The sequence below is a fragment of the Carettochelys insculpta genome, chromosome 1 (genome assembly GCF_033958435.1).
Source record: "Carettochelys insculpta isolate YL-2023 chromosome 1, ASM3395843v1, whole genome shotgun sequence".
Taxonomy (NCBI): domain Eukaryota; kingdom Metazoa; phylum Chordata; order Testudines; family Carettochelyidae; genus Carettochelys; species Carettochelys insculpta.
In genome coordinates this window covers 246,525,711-246,544,341 of record NC_134137.1, presented here as the reverse complement: position 1 = coordinate 246,544,341, position 18,631 = coordinate 246,525,711, and the positions used below count along the sequence as shown (strand labels likewise).

The 18,631-nt window shown below is 43.4% G+C and overlaps 1 protein-coding gene across 3 annotated transcripts in view; it reads left to right on the top strand.

The window, feature by feature from the left end:
* Positions 1-18,631, top strand: part of PRR5 (proline rich 5) — a 126,934-nt gene that overhangs the window by 33,734 nt on the left and 74,569 nt on the right. For all 3 annotated transcript variants that reach the window (XM_075003598.1, XM_075003605.1, XM_075003589.1), the window contains exon 2: positions 1,933-2,070. The gene's annotated coding sequence lies outside the window, so the exon portion shown is untranslated. The remainder of the gene's footprint in view (positions 1-1,932; positions 2,071-18,631) is intronic.

Below are 18,631 nucleotides of genomic sequence, written 5' to 3'. Positions count from 1 at the left end.
AAACACAGAAGTGTCGATTTGTATCCATTTTGAGTATAAGGTTGCCAACTTTCTAACTGCAGAAAACTGAACACCCTTGCCATGCCGCTTTTTCAGACCCCCACCCCCTCCTGCTCCATCCCCTCTCCCTCTGTCACTCACTTTCTCCCACCCTCATTCACTTTCACCAGGCGGGGAAAGGAGGCTGGATGCAGGAGAGGTATGAGGGCTCTGGTCAGGGGTGTGGATTCTGTGGTGATCCGGGGATGAGAGGTTTGGGGTGGGAAGGGACTCTGGGCTGGGACAGGACCTCCGTGTGTGAGGTCCCAGCAGCACTAACTACAGCTCCCAGGAAGCAGTGGCCAGGTCCCTCAAGTGGATCCCAAATCCATGGGTGGCCAGGGAGGCGCCCCATACTGCCTTTATGCCCATAGGCACTGCCCTCACAGCTCTCATGGGTCAGGGTTCTTGACCAACGGGAGCCGTAGAGCCAGCACTCAGAGTGGGAATACTGCCTGGAGGCCCCTTGGGCACTTATGGGGCCACTGCAAGGAACCTGGAAGCCATTTCTGGAAATCATGCAGATCTGAGCAGATAGGGGACCAATTTCAGCCTCACATCCCTGCTGCACCACAGCCCGGACTTTTAACGGCCTGGTTGGCTGTGCTGACCGGCGCCACAAGGGTTCCTTTTTGACAAAGTGTTTCGGTCAAAAACCAGAAGCCAAGCAACCCTACCTAACTAGAATTGCACAATCAGATATTTATTAATTGCTAAATTTTATGGATAATATTGATGCTTATTTTTAACCATTTTATATATTTTTATCAATTTATATTTTCAGAGTTGCACAAATTTTGGGTATTTGGAATTTTTATTTTTACTGATTTAAATGTTCACAGTTGCTTGAAATTGGGGGTGGGGGAACAGACCTTTGTTAAATGGCAGGAAATGTTGAGATTCAAAATGTTAAAGCTTTGTAGGCGGTATAAACACAAATTGTCAGCGTCACGTGTCAATATGTGCCCTCTTGTAAAAAGAATAAAAATCTAAATGACTGGATTTTGACTCTAGATTCTCAGAGAGAATTTTTCTTATTTCTTCTGTCTGTGAACTTTGATGATTGTTGATGGATGTGTGTGTTTGCTTGTCTGTGTGTGTATGCTGAAACTGATGCTAACTGACCTTTACCCAGAAAATTTAAACCTTCTGAGCTTACGTGTGAAGCGCTGGAGCATTGTGGTGCATGCAGCTGCACAGATTCCAAGGTCAGAAGGAGAGCACTATGATCACCTTGTCTGACCTCTTGCATAGTTACAGGCAATAGAATTTCTCCAAGTAATTCTTAGAGCATATTTTTTTTAGAAAAAATCTTTATTTAAAAATTGTTAGTGACGGAGAATCCACCATGACCCTTTATAAAATTGTTCTAATGGTTAATTACTATCACAGATAAAAAACTTATGCCTTATTTCTTTTTGAATTTCTATCTTCAGCTTTGAGCTATACTCCATTCTGTGCATTGAATATGAGCCTTTATTCCAGGGGTGCACCATAGGCGGCCTATAGGCTGAATGCAGTTTTTCAGGGTTAGCCCTGTTGGCTGTAGGATACTTCGTTTGTCTGAGAGTCTACAGTTACTGCTACTTGCAGCTTCCAGTAACAGTGGTTCACAGTTTCTGACCAATGGGAGGTGTGGGAAATGGCATGGACTGAGCCATGGCTTACTGCAGATCCCGTTGGCTGGTAACATTGACCAATGAGAGCTGTAAGTGGCTGCATGTGTGGGCACTCCGTTGAACAAAGCATTTGGTGGCCTGCCAGGTGCTAACTCTGGTGAGCCATGTCTGGCCTGTGGGCCAGTTATTGCTCACAACCTCCTTTATTCATCCTCTTGAGCTTTAATTCACATCTTAGAACATGTGCAATACATTGTTTTATCTTCTTTTGCAGAGCTGCCTTTTTTGCCATTTGCTGATCTTTTCTACTAAATTTTCTTGCCTGTTGGAATTTTTCTGTGGCACTTTGGGAATATATTGCAGAGGTGCTCAACGCCTGCTGTTCCGTCCTGTCTTCTGCGCCCATTAGCAGGTAAGGTACTATCATTACAATACCAATTATTATTCACTGTCAGAATGTTTCCACTTCTCATACATCCCTGCAGAGGGCTTGGCTTTGATGAAATGAAAAGCTGATGCTGTTTAACTATCAGTATCCCTCAGCAACTCTGCATTGTATTATCAGCCATTGAAGAGTTCGGCTGTGGCCACACTTGGCCAAAACTTTGAAAGGGCCAAGCTAATGGCCAAATCAAAGAATACTAACGAGGAGCCAAAATGAATTTTTCAGCATCTCATTAGCATGCTGCTGGCCACAGCACTTTGAAAGTGCCGCGTTTCGCTCGCATGTGGCTCATCTACATGGGGGTCCTTTTCAAAAGGACCCTGCAAACGTCGAAATCCGATGATAGGAATAAGGCAATTTCAAAGTCTGCGAGGTCCTTTTGAGAAGGACCCCCATGTAGCTAAGGTGTACACAAGTGAAACGTGGCACTTTTGAAGTGCCGCAGCCAGCAGCAGGCTAGTGAGGTGCTGAATATTCATTTCCACGCCTCATTAATATTCTTCTATTTGGCCATTAGGATGGCCATTGCGAAATTTTGGCCAAGTGTGCCCACAGCCTTAGTGTATAAAATGGCAGTATCTTGTGGTGCTAGAAATCAGCTCATGTTAATATGTATCTTTCTAGCTGTCTAGCAATAAAAAATTCTACCAGTAACCTTCCAATTGTGAATCCATTTGCATCTGGACTAAAGTTAACTCTGTGAAAAAGCAACCTATGTGATTGTTTGAGGTGTTGCGTTTCAGGGGGAGGGCCCTGAATAAATTCAGTTCATGAACTGAGAACCCCTATAACATTAATTTGGAGGGAGGTACAAAGGATCAGTTATTACTAGAAGCCCTATAGACCATAAAGCCAATCTTGAGCTAGATTAAAGATTTCAGATACATGGTTCATTCATGTGCATTGCTAATATTGAGTCTCAGGGATTAACATTTGGGATTAGGGTTTTCAGAAGTCAGGGTGTTTTATGGATTTCTTGAAATATTTTCCAGAATACACCAATTGTGGCGGGGGAGGGGGACAGAGAGGGAAGGGAGGTTGGAGTGGGGGAGTGTGTGCGCATGTGAGAGAGAGAGAGAGAGAGATGCTGTGGTGATTCCTTGCTGATCCTTTTCAGCTTGTTATTTTTCTCTAACAATGTCACGAGTTACTCTGATTTCTTTCCCTAGGCAATTAAATATGGCTAAAACAAAAGTTTCCCACTAACTGCTTTCAAATGGCTTGTCTTCCCAAACCATCCCTTTTCTCATCCCTGAGCAGACCTTAAAGGAAGTTCATCCAACTTACTTGACTGAACTTCAAACCACAGGATGCAGATTTTGTAGTGGCTGCATTTTTAAAAAATCCTGTGAGAGACTTCCCTGAAGGTTTTCATAGTAACAATATTTACACTTTTAATTCACAACCCCATATATGATGTTTTAGTCTGAATTTATAGCAGGCAATAAATACATGATGGGGTGACATTTCTCACCCAGGGTGTATTCACTCTCTGTGCTCAGAAATTCCACTGGGGAGGATGAGCTCTCCATCTGACCGTGTCTCACTGGAGACTGCTCATGATTATAAGCACTACTCAGTAACAGGATGGCCAATTGAGCCTTGTATCTATGCGCCACTAGGAGTACCAGGATTAAGGAGTAGTCATAATACTTTTATGATCAATTAAATTATAAATGGCAGATTATGACTGTGGGTGTTCCAGGCAGGTGCCTCCTCAACTCCTCCTGCACACCCCTCGAGAATTAAGAGCAGTCACATTCTCCGCACTCAGGAGAAAATGAAGAAGGTCCACACTGTAGCTGGACCTTGTACGGTGGAAGCACTCAGAAAGCTTTCCCTTCTTGTGTGCACTATGATAGAGATACAGCCCTTATGTGCTCCAGTCTGAAGGACTGCTTCAGGTTAGTGCGCACAACAGTCCGTACTGGCCACACTGGATGAAGGCAGAGTTCTGCCACCACTTCCCAATGCCAGAGGAGCGAGCAGTCTTCTGAGGAGGAGCGCATGCTCTGCAGCCTCTTAAGGGTTCAGACAGCAGCCACGCTTTACTCACTGAGTCACAGTGTCTCCTTGAGACTGCGCTGAGGCCCTACAGATTTCCCCCATGCCCGTTAGAGGGATGTGGGTCGAAGCTAGAATTCAGCCCTGTATCCCAGAGAATCTAATTCAGACTTCTCAGAGTAATAGCAATACTTTGCTCTTCTCTTCTACCTTTCATGCGCGGGTTTCAAGGCTACTGCATACCAGCTGATGGTTCCATGTGAAACAATTTGGCACTGCCTAGCAGAGAAGGTTCCCACATCACAACTGGCATTTATTAGATGTCTCAGTTCACGGACAGAATGAGCTTCTTACTCTTTGAGGTGATTCCTACAGATGAGGGTTGAGGTGAGACTGTATTGGTAGGCCATTATGAGGAAAGGTGCACTTCTACTATCCGTGCTGATCCTGTTGTGTGGCAAGCCGGAGATCTTTCATTTCCATGTCTGACATTCTTTCAGCTTTGTCCAAAGCTAGTATTCACTGTAAAGTTTAAATAAAAGTGACAGTAATAGCATATATTGTTGCTACGAGAACTCACTCGTTACTTGGTAGACTAAATAAGGACCTAATCTTGTATTTATCCCCTGTCTAGCAATAATTTCCTTGTGGGTGGTTTTACTATGAACAGAGTGCTTTTGCATTATTTGGCTTTTGAACATTTTTGCATTTAAAATTGTTCTTTCATGATTAACCGTGAAGCTCACAGTAAACACATATATAAATCTATATATGGCACTCATATAAATGCCAGCTGTTTCTTCCATTGCATACATGAACTTAGTTAATTTTTCATGGTTCACAAAAATATTACAGTGATCGCCTATCAAAAGGAAGGACTTTTAAAGCTGTATGGTATTCGACAGTGTGTGTTAAGTAAATTATGAGCACCCTGCCAACGTGTTTATCTAGTAGATGTACCAATAATTGATGAAAAGAGAAGACTGCCTCCTGTTAATCCAGGAATTTATACTCCATATTTTGCTTCATTCAAAGACAGTAAGTTCACAAGTGCTGGCAATACAGTTATCGGCCCGAACATTAACGGATGCTTTGATATTATGTGCAGCATTATAATAAGATCTTATGCTCTACCCTGGCACATATTTTAATTGCTATATTCATTATTATTAACTTGCAGCATGGAAGTGTGTTTAAAGTCCCAGTCATATTCAGGGTTCCGTGATACTAGGTACTGTCCATCTCTGGATTGGGCAGGCCATTTGTCCACAGATTGGCTTTTTGAAGGTTTTTCCTCGGTGCAGCAGTGGAACAACACTGGATGTGTTTTGGAATAGTATCAGACAAGGAACGCCATTCCATAGATCAGGTTGCCCTGCTCCCACTAGCATGCACGCGAGGGCCCTGACCCTGAAAAGACTTATGCATGTGCTTGTTTAGAAGCAAGTGTGCAAGCCCATTTTTCTCAGTGGAACTCTCGTGTGCTTAAGACAAGGGTGAGCAATAATTTTTTGATGGGTCAGGCAGTCCAAGATTTTGGTAAGTGGTGGAGGGCTGCACTTTTATATAGAGTGGGTACAGGACTGGGGTGCAGGAGACAGAAGGAGGTCTGAGAGGGAGTTAGTTTGACTGAAGAAGGGGGTTATCACCTGGGACAGGGTACTGGGGTACAGTGTGCAGGATGGGGAATGGGTGCAGAAGAAGATTCTGGCCTGGGGGAGGGGTGTAGGAAGAGTGCAGGGTCTGGGAGGGATTCGGCATGTGGTGCCAGAAGTAGACTGTGGCTGGAAGGCACTTATCTAAGCAGCTCCTGGCCACCAGCACCCTCAGGCAGGTTTCCCTGGCTGCCGGCAGGCTTCCCTGGCTGCTGGCAGCCCCAGCCCAAAGGCTGGTCCATGTGGTTCTCTGTTCTGCGTGGGAGGGCTTCTTGCTCCCACCCCCAGCAAAATCTCCCAGCTCCTATTGGCCAGAAACTGGCCAATGAGAACTGTGAAGTTGTGTTGTACTGTCCCTACCCTCAGCAAAATCTCTGAGTTCCCATTGGTGAGTAGGTGCTGAGAGATTTTGCTGGGGATAGGGCAGTACAGCCTAATTTCTCAGCCCCCACTGGTGGGTTTCCAGAGCGAATTTCCTGAGGGGGCAAGGGAAGCACTTGAAGCTCTGCACTGCTGCATCCTCGGGGTCCTGTCACATGCCAGATTAAAAGGTTTGTTGTGGGGAGGAGTGGGGCCAGATCCAGCCTCTGGGGCTTATTTTATCTTCCCCTGAATTAACATTGTGCATGTGCACAGGTCTTTGTAGGATAAAAGCCTAGATAGAAACAGGACTTCACCATATTTGTTTCATTCACAATGGGAGGAAAAGGCAGGAGGAGGGATGAGTGTAATGATAATAAATCCAGTCATCCAACTCTGCTCTCTGTTAGCTGGGTTTGTATAGATAGCACAGTGCACAGTGGACAACTGACATAATTTCGTTCCTTAATATTTAACATCTTTAGCATTCATGTCAAATCCTAACCCCCCAGTGCTCCCTTAATGTTGCCCTCTGACAAGAAAGAGAGACCCTGCGCTTGATGCCTATTCTGATTTGATTTTCTCCCTTGTATGTAGATTATACCTGTTGAAGCACAAGACTTCTCTGTGTTTAGGCGGCTAACATTCAGCTTTATTGAATTCAATAAGGCAACAGATGAGCCAAACTGGACACTTGTAAAACCAGGTCCAGCAAGGCAGCTTGATGCAGCTAACTCTAGTATTTTATACCCTTACACAAACAAAGCCCAGTGTCAGAGGCAATTAGTTAGAGAATCGTAAATCACTTCTCAAAGAGAAACCATTATCAGCAAAGAGAAACAGGTACTAGGGAGCTGGAGCCTTGACTCCAACAGTTCATTAACACATTCCATAGAGCTCATCCTTCCTGCTATTCCCAAACAGGTCAAGGAAAGTACAGGTTCTTGTGTGCATGCAGAAGTAAGGGATGTGAAATGGCTTCTTATACAAGATGGTTTCCAAATACCCAACCAGCCCCACTCCTAGGAAGTTCTGTGGAGGGATGCAGCCCACCCATTGCTCCTTACCAGGGGCTCCATGGCCATAGCTCCCAGTGCCCTAAGCCTGCAATATAGGTGAAGGTCAAGGAAATTCAGCTAATCCCTCTCTCCTGCTGCTGAGTCACTTGAAATAGCTACAGAAGTATCTGCCTACTTGAAATACCAGTTCTACCAGGTAACAAAATAAAACCACCCCAAAGACAAAACAGTTCTTAAGAAAGGTTGGAACAGTTGCATCAGAAAATGATGTGAAACAGTAGCTGTGTGCATGCCACATCAAGTAAAGAGCCAGTATTGCTGTTGTGGTCAGCTGAGCAGAAAAGCAGGCACATAACGCCCTCAGGAGCTCCTCCTGAGCTCATTGTTTGCTCAGCTTGAAAGGAGAAGCCGGACTTGAGATGCTGGAATTTAGCACACGAATTTTTAACTACCTCTTTCAAAACCAGTGTGACAAGTTGGATCACAGAGATCCCCTTGGACTGTCATTTGATGGGCTGATCATATCACTGAGCCCACCTACCTACCCTCTGGAGTGCCCCACCATTTTGTCCTGCTAGGCCAGTATCTCTGGTCTCCACTAGCAAGGCACAGGGTTGAGGTAACAAGCCTCCAGCAGACTAACATAGACACTGACACTATCTCAGGAATGGGAAGGATCTGTCCCAGGAGTTTGGTACAGCATCCAGGTGTACAGCCCCACTGGGCTCAAAACCCCACATTAATCCATTTTATTCTGTATAAAAGTTTTACACAGAACAGGCTTATAAAATTCACTTTCTTTACCAGTGAAAGAGAGAGATGCGGAGCTGTTGTTGTTCCTCTTGTTGTTCTTATAAGAAGCACACAGGATCTTTCTTAGGGGAAAAGGCAATACGCTGTGCTTATTGAAAATAAAGTAGAAAAGCAGTTAGCATATGCTCTCGCTCTCTCTCTGTCTTGCCAGCTGATGTTATAGTTACCATTCCGTTGCTTGCTTTGAATTAGTTGGCCAAGCTAATGAAATATGGGAATGGATCAGGTTCAGGTTCCTTTCAGCCTGGGCTGAGATCCCAGTGGAAGTGGCAGACGAATCTGAAGTCTGTGGTAGAACAGAACCCTTCTTCTAGCAGTTTTCATGCACTCAGATCAGTGGATTTTGCATCTGTTTGAGAATCCTTGTTATCTCAAGTTTCTTAATATGTCTTTAATTTGTTCTTACTATCCCTCATCTACTCTGTCATCATGCTGATTCTCATTGAGGGCTGCCAGCTTCCTCCTCCAGAGAGGTCAATATGTCCTCTTATCACATTTTAATGAGGCTGTGCAACCATATCAGCGCCTGTCCCGGTCCCTCCCTAGAACGCCTGGTGAAGGTCTTGCATCCAATCTTCAGTCATGCAACAGGGGGCTTTCATTATCATAGAGACAATATCAGCATTTAGACGACATCAAGTTAGTTTTAACAAACACTCATACTCTTTTACAACATTTATCTTAAGTCTGAGTTCAACATCAGATACAAGTAAACTGTTACAACGTTGTCCTAAATTACAGCATTATCCTAAATTGCATGTAACTAAAGTAGAATTTTATACTACACTTTCCCTCCGTGGCACCCATACTGCATTTAACAATAAACAAAGTGATTTTATTAAGTATAAAAAGTAGGGTTTAGGTCGTTGCAAGTGATAGCACATGGACCAAAGTAAGTTACTAAGATAAACAAAACAAAACAAAACATGCCAGCTAAGCCTAATACAATAAGAAGTTGTTAGAAATCAATTTTTCTAACCCTAGTTCTTACAGATGAAGTATTTTTCAGGCCAGATTTGTTCTTTCTGACCTGAGTCTAGCAGCTCATTTCCATCCCTGCTATTAAGAGGTGTCCCCCACCCCTGGTCCTTTCATGTATCTGCTGGGGTGGGGAGCTGTCTGTGAAGCCAGCTGAAGATGGCTGTTGTTTGCCTCCTGTTCCTAACATAGAATTTCCCCAGGGCAGGAAGTCTTTGTTCCACGCTCCCCACCCCTTTAGAAAAGTATAAAATTCAAGAGGGATTCCGGTCCCAGGTGGCCTGATCACATGTCTTTGTAGGAACAGCCATGGTTTAGGCTTACAGGAAAAATAAGACTCTTCACACATCATTGTCTTGGGCATTGGCCATTAAGTTCCTTAAATACCACTAATGGCTTCACTAAAAGAATTAAATTAATAAACAGGTTTACACTTCATACTTCTAACTTCATGTGCAAGAATGACACATGCACACAAATAGACTATATGCATTCAGCAGATTACAAGCTTTTCAATGACAAATTACACACCACATTTTGCATAAAGCATATTCAAGTTATGCATATTCATATTCTAAACGCATTTCCATAAAAATATGGGGGTGCAGCAGACTGACAGACATCTCACATCACTGAACTGAGCTGCGATTCCATCCAGCAGCTCCCCAGATGCATTCTGTCTCCTTAGAACACCTTTGGCATGATTCAGATGAGATTCCCTTAGAACCCTTGCAGCCCAAGATGAGATTTCCGACTTGGGTAGGTGTACTAGCACTGACTTAGAGGTAGTGGACTAAAAATAGCAGTATAGTGCTGGCTACATGAGTAACAGCACAGGTTGGCTGTGTAAGTATAATGCCACTCAGCCCACTCTACCACACTGTTGATCAAACTAGCATAAGTATGTCTACCGAAATCCGAAATGACACTCCTGGCTGCAGAGTAATTACCCATTAGGTGCTGTGTAACCAACAGGAATGCGCAGATAAAAAGTGTTCTACAACATCATTCCAGTTTGTCTCACTTTACTATTTACTGTTTCATTTCCTCCCATGTATTAACTGGGAGAGACAGGGAGAAAAGCAGTATGATTTCCATAGTGTTCTCCATACAAGGTCTGTGTAAGCAATTTTTACAGGACAAGGGATGACAAATTGAGGACATAAGGGTTAAATAATTTTCCCGGAGTCAAAAAATTTTCAAACATCATATTGGGGCTCAAAAAGCCATGAGATTGGTTTGAAAAATGTGGAAAAAAAGGGTGGGGAGGTATTTTGATTTGCTTGCTGGTGTGTGATCTTTTAAGAAACACTTTTTCAAGATTTTCTCCATAACTGTGAGGAGCATAGTGCCAAATGTCATGAGACTTGTGATGAAAACAAAAGAGTTGGGGAGACTGACTCTGTGACAGAGATGAGATCATTAACCAGAAAGCATAGCTTTCTATTCCCCCATTCTAATCATTGGACAATACTTTCTGAAATTGAAAATTTTTTTTTCTAAATTTAAATAGGTTATGTAATGTTTTGAGGGGGTCGGTTCATACTTTGAAAAACTAACATTGTCAAAAACTACTAGTGAATTTTAGGCATGTAGTTTCTTAAGCACCTTACTTCTAACACCTTCCAGGGGCCTGAAGGATGGAGCACCCAACTTTTAAAAATTAAGGCCACTTTCAGTTCTTTAAAGTTGTGTGTCCAAAAATTGAGCCAGTGAAAATTCCTAGCCAGTTTGGAAGTGTTTAAAATGCTAAAAGGTTTGAAATGGGAGGCTTTCTGTTTAAAGGAGCCTCTCGTAGGGGAAAGAGGACACGTTAGGATAAAGTAAAGCTTTCGTCTTTGCTCGTGTGGAATAAGTTTTGTGGTTTAATTTGCGATATATATTTCACGTGTGAATAGCATGTTTTTTTCTTGTACTAAGTAAAATAAAGAAAATTAAAAGGATGAGCATGAATCTTAAACCTGGATCTGAATTTTGGAAATGGAAACAATTGAAATCTATATTTGAAATCATACAACTGAATTCTACAAGTGGCCCCTTAGCTTTATAACAGAGTGAGCCATAAACATGGACTTTTCTTTTTTGAGCTAGTCACTAAAATATGTACATAATCCAATAAGTGTGATCTAAAGTCCTTCAATATTCAGTGGATTAATTCATCAGGTATTGTATTTTGTTTTTAAATTTATTTCAAGTGTTAAGCCATCCCCTTCTCCACCCTCCTCATCTCTTCAGGCTGTGCTGACTCATTGTGTTGACTATATACAGAGGCTGCAGAATGGGGAAAAGTAATTATTTTACAGGAATGGAAACATTTTATTTTTACAGCTATACTGGTCAGCATGACTAAGCAGGTTTCCTAAATACTGCCTCAAGCTATAGACTCTTACTGGGTCCTGACCACCTGTTGTATGTTTATATTCAACCATAATTACAGTTCTGGGTTCTTAAGAGTCCCACCTGTCTGGGAAGAATGAAACAGCAATTCAACATAATTCAACTGAATTTGTCTTGCAAGCAGTAGCCCCAGAAAAGCAGTAAGAATTTTATGGCTGCAGGACTTTTTTAGTCTAATTCAGCAATTTTATTGAGCCCATATGGGATAAATATGAGCTGAGTCAAACCTCTGCACAGAACTAAAATCAACCCAAAACATGACCCACGGTTTGGAAAAATGTGGTTGCTTCCCTTTTTCTTTTCTTCCTTTATATTTTCCTTCTCCTTCCCTCTCCTCACTTTCCTTTTTTCCTGGTCTGGAAACAGAAACCAAAATAATATAGCATAATAAAAGGAACAAAATAACAAGGGCTGCTATTTAGGTATGTCTGTTCTTGTTGAAATTAGGAAGAACTGAAAATCATGCCAGAATTCTGACCTCATGTTAATTACAATATGTATTCTGGCAGTCCCTACTCAGGCAAAACTCTCATTGATTTCAGTGAGAATTTGATCAAGGCCTGGTCTACACTGGGAGATAAAGTCATATTTAAGGGTATACGGTTGATTGTATAAACCATCAGTCTACATAACAGCACTCAATACATCGATTTTAAGCAGCTCTCAGGCTGACTTTTGTAATGCTGAATTCCCCTGGAGTAACTCGTAAAAGTTGATGTTACAGTGTCAAACTATGCAAGTGCAGATGGCAGCATTATTAATCAATTTTTTTTAGCCTCCAAAACTGTCCCACAATGCCCCTCCATGTGTCCTTTCTGGTCATTGCTTCTCCTTGTCTGCTCTCCATGTGAAGTAGGTAACAGGATGTAGGTGACAGAATGCAGCGTTCATCAGCAGGGAATTCTGAATCCATTTCCTTCCCCTCTGGCCAGCATGGTGAGCAGAAGTCAGGAGCCCACCTCTGCAGCACACGTAGTAGCCATGAGTTCCCAGGATCATTAGAGAGTCCCAGCATGGAGCCATCAGGAGATCCTGGCCCTTATCATGCTGGGGGGGGAGGAGAATCTATCTTCCTTCAGCTTAAAGCCAGCAAAAGAAATGCTGATATTTATGCCAAGGTATTGCAAGACATGATTCTGAAAGGCTACACCAGGGATGGTGAGCAGTGCCACATTAAAATTAAGGAGCTGAGGTATAACTACCAGAAGTGCAAATAAGCAAATGGTCCATCTGAGGCATCTCCCCAGAAATGCCGATATTATGACAAACTTCATGATATTTTGGGGGCAGACACAACCTCTTCCCCCAGAAGATGCATTGACACCTCAGTAAAGAGTGTTCTTGTAAGGATCATGAAGCGTGGTCTGATTGGGAAGAGGTGGGCGACAACGGGGACTAGTCGACTGAAGAAGCTGATCTTGCAAGCTAGTACTTGTTTCTCGACTTGGAGTCCGTCCCCTTGTATCAGGAGGTGGATTCGTTGGCCATCTGGGATGCCGGAGGGGGGGAAGGTCACAGAGATCCCTGCACTCTATATCCACGAAATCACCCAGCAGAAGAAGGCTAACATACAAGGAACCATGAGTTTAGCCTATACCCAGGATTTTGCCATTAGGGCCTCCTACATAAAAACATTGTAGGTTGGAAGAAGATAGTTTTGTTTATTAGTTAACCTGACTTGGGGTCTGTGCTTTGGGGTTGGGTGTGGTGGCAAGGGTTGTCATGTGGTTGGAGGGGGTGTCATAAAGGTCAAGGAAACAGCAGGGGTGGGGGGGGGGGAAATGCTAATTAACACCCTTCACGCTCATTCACAAACTTGGTTTTCAAGGCATCACTGATTTTCACTGCCTCCTTCTGTACTTTCCTGGTTTCCCTTGTGTTGGGTTGCTGATAATTTCTGGCCATGATCTCTGCCTCCAACCCCCACACTGGCAGGAAATTCTCCCCCTCCACTTCACAAATGTTATGAAGAATACAGCAGGTTCCAATGACAAAGGTAATGTTTTCTTCACCGAGGTCTAAGCGGGCCAGAATGCTCTCAACCTGGCTTTTTAAATGACCAAAGAGACATTTTACCACCATTCTGCACCTGCTCAGCCTATAGTTGAACAGCTTCTTTCTGGAGTCCAGGGTGACTGTTTTTGGCTTCATGAGCCAAGGGAGCAAGGGGTAAGCAAGGTCACCAGGAATCACACTCTCAAGGATAATTTTCTGGTTTGGGAGAAGAGTTTCACCCTGGAGCGTTTTAAACCAGAACTCCTAAAGATTTGCGCATCATACACCCTTCCCAGCAATCCCACATTGATTGCAGTGAAACGTCCTTTGTGATTCACCAACACCTGCAACATGATAGAAAAATACCCCGTGTGGTTAATGTACTCTGAAGCCTGCTGGTCTGGTGCCAGGATGTGCGTTCCATCTATGGCCCCACCACAGTTAGGCAGCCTTATGGCAGTAATCTATCCACTATGTCCTCCTCATTCCCCAGAATCACTGTATTTCACAGTAACAAAGAGGAAGCCGTGCTAGTCTATACACTATCAAAACAAAAAGCAGTCAAGTAGCACTTTAAAGACTAGCAAAATGGTTTATTAAGTGAGCTTTCGTGGGACAGACCCACTTCTTCAGACCATAGCCAGACCAGAACAGACTCAATATTTAAGGCACAGAGAACCAAAAACAGTAAGCAAGGAGAACAAATCAGAAAAAGATAATCAAGGTGAGCAAATCAGAGAGTGGAGGGGTGGGAGGGAAGGTCAAGAATTAGACTGAGCCAAGTATGCAGACAAGCCCCTATAGTGACTCAGAAAGTTCCCATCACGATTTAAACCATGTGTTAATGTGCCAAATTTGAATATAAAAGCCAGCTCAGATGTTTCTCTTTCCAAAACGGTGCGATAATTCCTCTTCTGTAACACACATACCTTTAGGTCATTGACAGAATGCCCCATTCCATTAAAGTGTTGACTAACTGGTTTGTGGATCTGGAGTGTTTTGATGTCTGTTTTGTGCCCATTGACCCTTTGTCTAAGGGAGTTAGAAGTCTGTCCAATGTACAAAGCATCTGGGCATTGTTGGCACATGATGGCATATATGATGTTAGTAGAGGAGCATGAGAAAGTGCCCGTGATTCTGTGAGTAACCTGGTTAGGTCCAGTGATGGTATTTCCAGAGAACGTATGTGGACAAAGCTGGCAGCGGGCTTTGTTGCAGGGAAAGGTTCCAGGACTGGTATTCCTGGGGTATAGACTGTGGCTGTTAGTGAGGATCCTCATGAGGTTGGGAGGTTATCTGTAGGAGAGAACAGGCATGTCACCCAGGGCCTTCTGAAGTGTGGCATCCTGATTAAGAATAGGTTGTAGGTCTTTAATAATTCGTTGCAGTGGTCTGAGTTGGGGGCTGTAGGTGATGACCAGTGGTGTTCTGTTCTTGGCTTTTTGGGCCAGTCTTGGAGTAGGTGGTCTCTGGGTATTCATCTGGCCCTGTCGATTTGTTTTTTTACTTCTCCTGGTGGGTAATTCAGCTTTATGAATATTTGGTAAAGTTCTTGTAGTTTTTGGTCTCTGGCAGTTGGATCAGAGCAAATGCGATTGTACCTAAGAGCTTGACTGTAAACAATGGATCTAGTCACATGTGCAGGATGGAAACTAGAAGGGTGTAGATAAGTATAGTGATCAGTAGGTTTTCGGTACAGTGTGGTACTGATCAGGCCATCCTTGATTAGTGCTGTAGTGTCCAGGAAATGTATCTCTTGCATGTTGTAATCGAGGCATAAGTTGATGGTGGGGTGTAGATTGTTAAAGTCTCTGTGGAATTCCTCTAGAGCCTCTGTACCATGGGTCCAAATCATAAAGATGTCATCAATGTATCTTAAGTAGAGGAGTGGTAATAGGGGACGAGAGCTGAGGAATCGTTGTTCCAGGTCAGCCATAAATATATTAGCATATTGTGGGGCCATGCGGGTGCCCATAGCAGTTCCACTAATCTGGAGGTATAAATTGTCCCCAAAACGGAAATAATTGTGTGTGAGAACAAAGTCACAGAGGTCAGACACCAGATTGGCTGTGGTGGCATCAGGGATGGTATTCCTGATTGCTTGTAATCCATCTTTATGTGGAATATTAGTGTACAGAGCCTCTACATCCATTGTGGCAAGGATGGTGTTATCAGGAACTTTTCTGATGTTTTGTAATTTCCTCAGGAAGTCGGTGGTATCTTGAATATAACCGGGAGCGTTGGTGGCATAGGGTTTGAGGAGGGAGTCCAAGTAACTGGATAGTCCGGTGGTAAGGGTGCCAATACCTGAAATGATAGGGCGTCCAGGGTTTCCAGGTTTGTGGATTTGGGGAAGTAAATAGAATAGTCCCGGCTGTGGCTCAGATGGTGTGTCTGAGTTAATGAGGTCCCGAGTAGCAGCAGGGAATTCCTTCAGTACTTGTAATTTCCTTTGGAATTCCAAAGTGGGATCAGCGGAGAGAGGTCTGTAAAATGTGGTGTTGGAGAGTTGTCTGGCTGCCTCCTGTTCATAGTCTGACCTATTTGATTGCCTTGGCTGCCTGGATGATAACAGCCCCCCACAGTGGATTCTCCCCGCCCGGTAAGCTCTCTGGCATTGCAAACTTCCACAGAGCAATTACTACACACTTCTCAACTGTCAAGCAGGTCTCATTCTGGTATTGCTGTGCTTCAAGGCGGGAGACAGCCGTTCATGGAGTTCCATGAAACTAGCCTTACACAAGTGGAAGTTTGCAGCCACTGCTGATCATCTCATGATGGCAAAATGATGCGATCCCACCAGACTGAGCTGGTTTTGCAGGTCTAGTACCTGTGCTCCATGCTGTGGAGTGACTCCAGCAGTGGCAGCAACTCCATGGTGCTGCCTTCACGTCCACCAGTACCCTGGCATCAGTGAACTGACAGTGCATGGGCACTGTGTTCAGAATATGCTGCATCACAGCATTGGAAATCATCACGAAACGCTGCACCAAACACTGAAGCGCCTTGGGATCCATATTTTTGTTTATTGTCACAGTCAGTGTAAAACTGGTGCGAAAATTCCCTTGTCCGTTTCTTTTCAGAGGGAAGTGACAGATGATGACATCAGAAACCCAGAACCACTTGTGGTGACTTTTTTTTCCACAAGACACTGGCACAGAATCCTGAAATGCAGTGGGTCTGCAGGAACTGTGGGATAGTTCAACGAAATGCACTGCTGCCACAGTCAAACTTACGCAACTTTGGAGACACACTAAATCAACTTTGTTAGCAGTTTTGGACACTCAAATTTGACTTTATAAAATCTAGTGGTTAAAAAGTCAACTTTAATACATTTGTCTTTATTCCCAAGTGTAGACATATCCTAAGTAAAGATCACAGAGCTGAGACAAAACTTAAACGCTACTCCACTGAAACCAAAGGGAGTTTTTATCCTAAGGTCAGCTGAAGCAGAATTAGAAACGTGCTGAGCAATTTGGGAAATCCCACTTTCTGTCATTTTCTTCAACACACTACATTGTCACCAAAAAATTAAAAAGCAAACCATTAGTCACTCTAAAAATCATCTGTATAACAGAGCAAGGTACACTGCAGAATGTGTGGTTTCTACAGTGGTATGTTAAAGAATACTGCTAGGGAACCCTTAGTGCACAAAAGTGGGGTTTACATGGGCCACTTAAGGGGCAACGTATTAGTGTGCTATAAAATAGCAGCCCTGCAATGCACGTTAACCCACTGTGTAGCCAAACCCTGCATGCCTGTGACCCACACAGCCAGCCATCAGAGGTAGCATTGCTGCACAAAGATGACATGTGAATGAAACTTGGCCAAAAGGCTCAGCTGGTCCAGACTGTAATGAAGAAAAAAGTGGGGAGAATCTCTTTCAGAAGGAAAAGGACTACATAGGACAGGAAACAAGTAGTATTTTTAAACATTAACTAGGTTTTATGAACAGCAGGGAGCCAAATAAGTTTTGAAATGCATCTGGGAAAAAATGGTACTTGGAATTCTGTCTTTAAATTTCCTGTTTTATGAGAACAGATAAAATTCCTCAAATTCTTAAAAACTCCTTCACCAATTGTCAGGGGCTACAATCATGCGTCTTGTGCGTATGTTTTTTTTATGACTGCTCACCCTATCACATGAGCATATGAAATGACACAGTAGCAGTGCCCAGCAGCATTGCTGTAGGTAAGGATCTGCTAGTTTCTCCTTTCCTAAACCATCTTATCTGGTGTTTAATCATGTCTGTAATTTGATATCGTAGCCACTTCAGATATCATCAGGATGAAACTTGGCAGTCAACCCAGTTGCGTTTTTGAAGATGTAAACTAATTCAAATTGGTTTGTCTGGTTTTACTTTAGAGATTGGCACAAACCACAAATTTCTCAGGATCATTCTTCTCACTGCCACACCCAAATGACTCAGATGTATCAGCTTGAAAGTGTAAAAGTCAGTTAAATGTGGTACCAAAATATTTGACAGTGTCTGTAAAGACAGGACAGCTAAGCATGTTTAACAAATAAAGAGCCAGATCCTGAGCCTCCTACTGATGCTGGAGGAAAGTACTGCTCAAAAGTATGCCCAATGATTTCAATGGGACTGTTCAGAAAGGAAGATGTTATTTCAAGGTGCATAGGGGTATCAGATCTGGATCTTACCAGTAACTTCAGAGTGGGAGAAAGAGAATTCCTTTGGGGAGAAAATTTCCTCTTTCTCTTCATGCTTTGTTTTCCCGTCCTGCACAGCAAGGTGTGGAGTTACTGCTCACCCAAGTGTGAGAGTTGAAGGAGAACACTAGTGTGGAGGCTGTGCTCAGTTTATTGAAGGCAGATGGACCTAGAACAGTCATCCTAAACTGGGAGAATACTCTTCCAGACTGAAGAAACCTCATGGGATTTTCTTCACCTGCCCAGGCTTCCACTCTTGGGTTTCTCTATGGGAGGGGAAGCTCTGCTCACTAGATATTTGCAAGACTGGGACTTACAGAAATGCAGGTTTTCTTCCAGGCTGCTGCTTTTATTTCTTCTCCATGTGCCCTGATGCTGACACTGGCATCTACTCTGAATGACAATTCATTATGCATGATAGTGACCAGATACGCACTGTACTGTCAACCTCTGCGATACGCAATTGGAGCTTGAAGCTGGGCCTGTGGAATGGGAAGGAAGGTTGAAAAAGTTGTGGTGTGTTAAGAATTTTCACAAGCCTTGCTGTGTAGTGTCCTAAATTTCCATGGTTTACCTGACCCTCTTAAAGGGAGAGGTGGCTTTTCTTGAGCTCCCATCATAGTTGAGCACAGTACA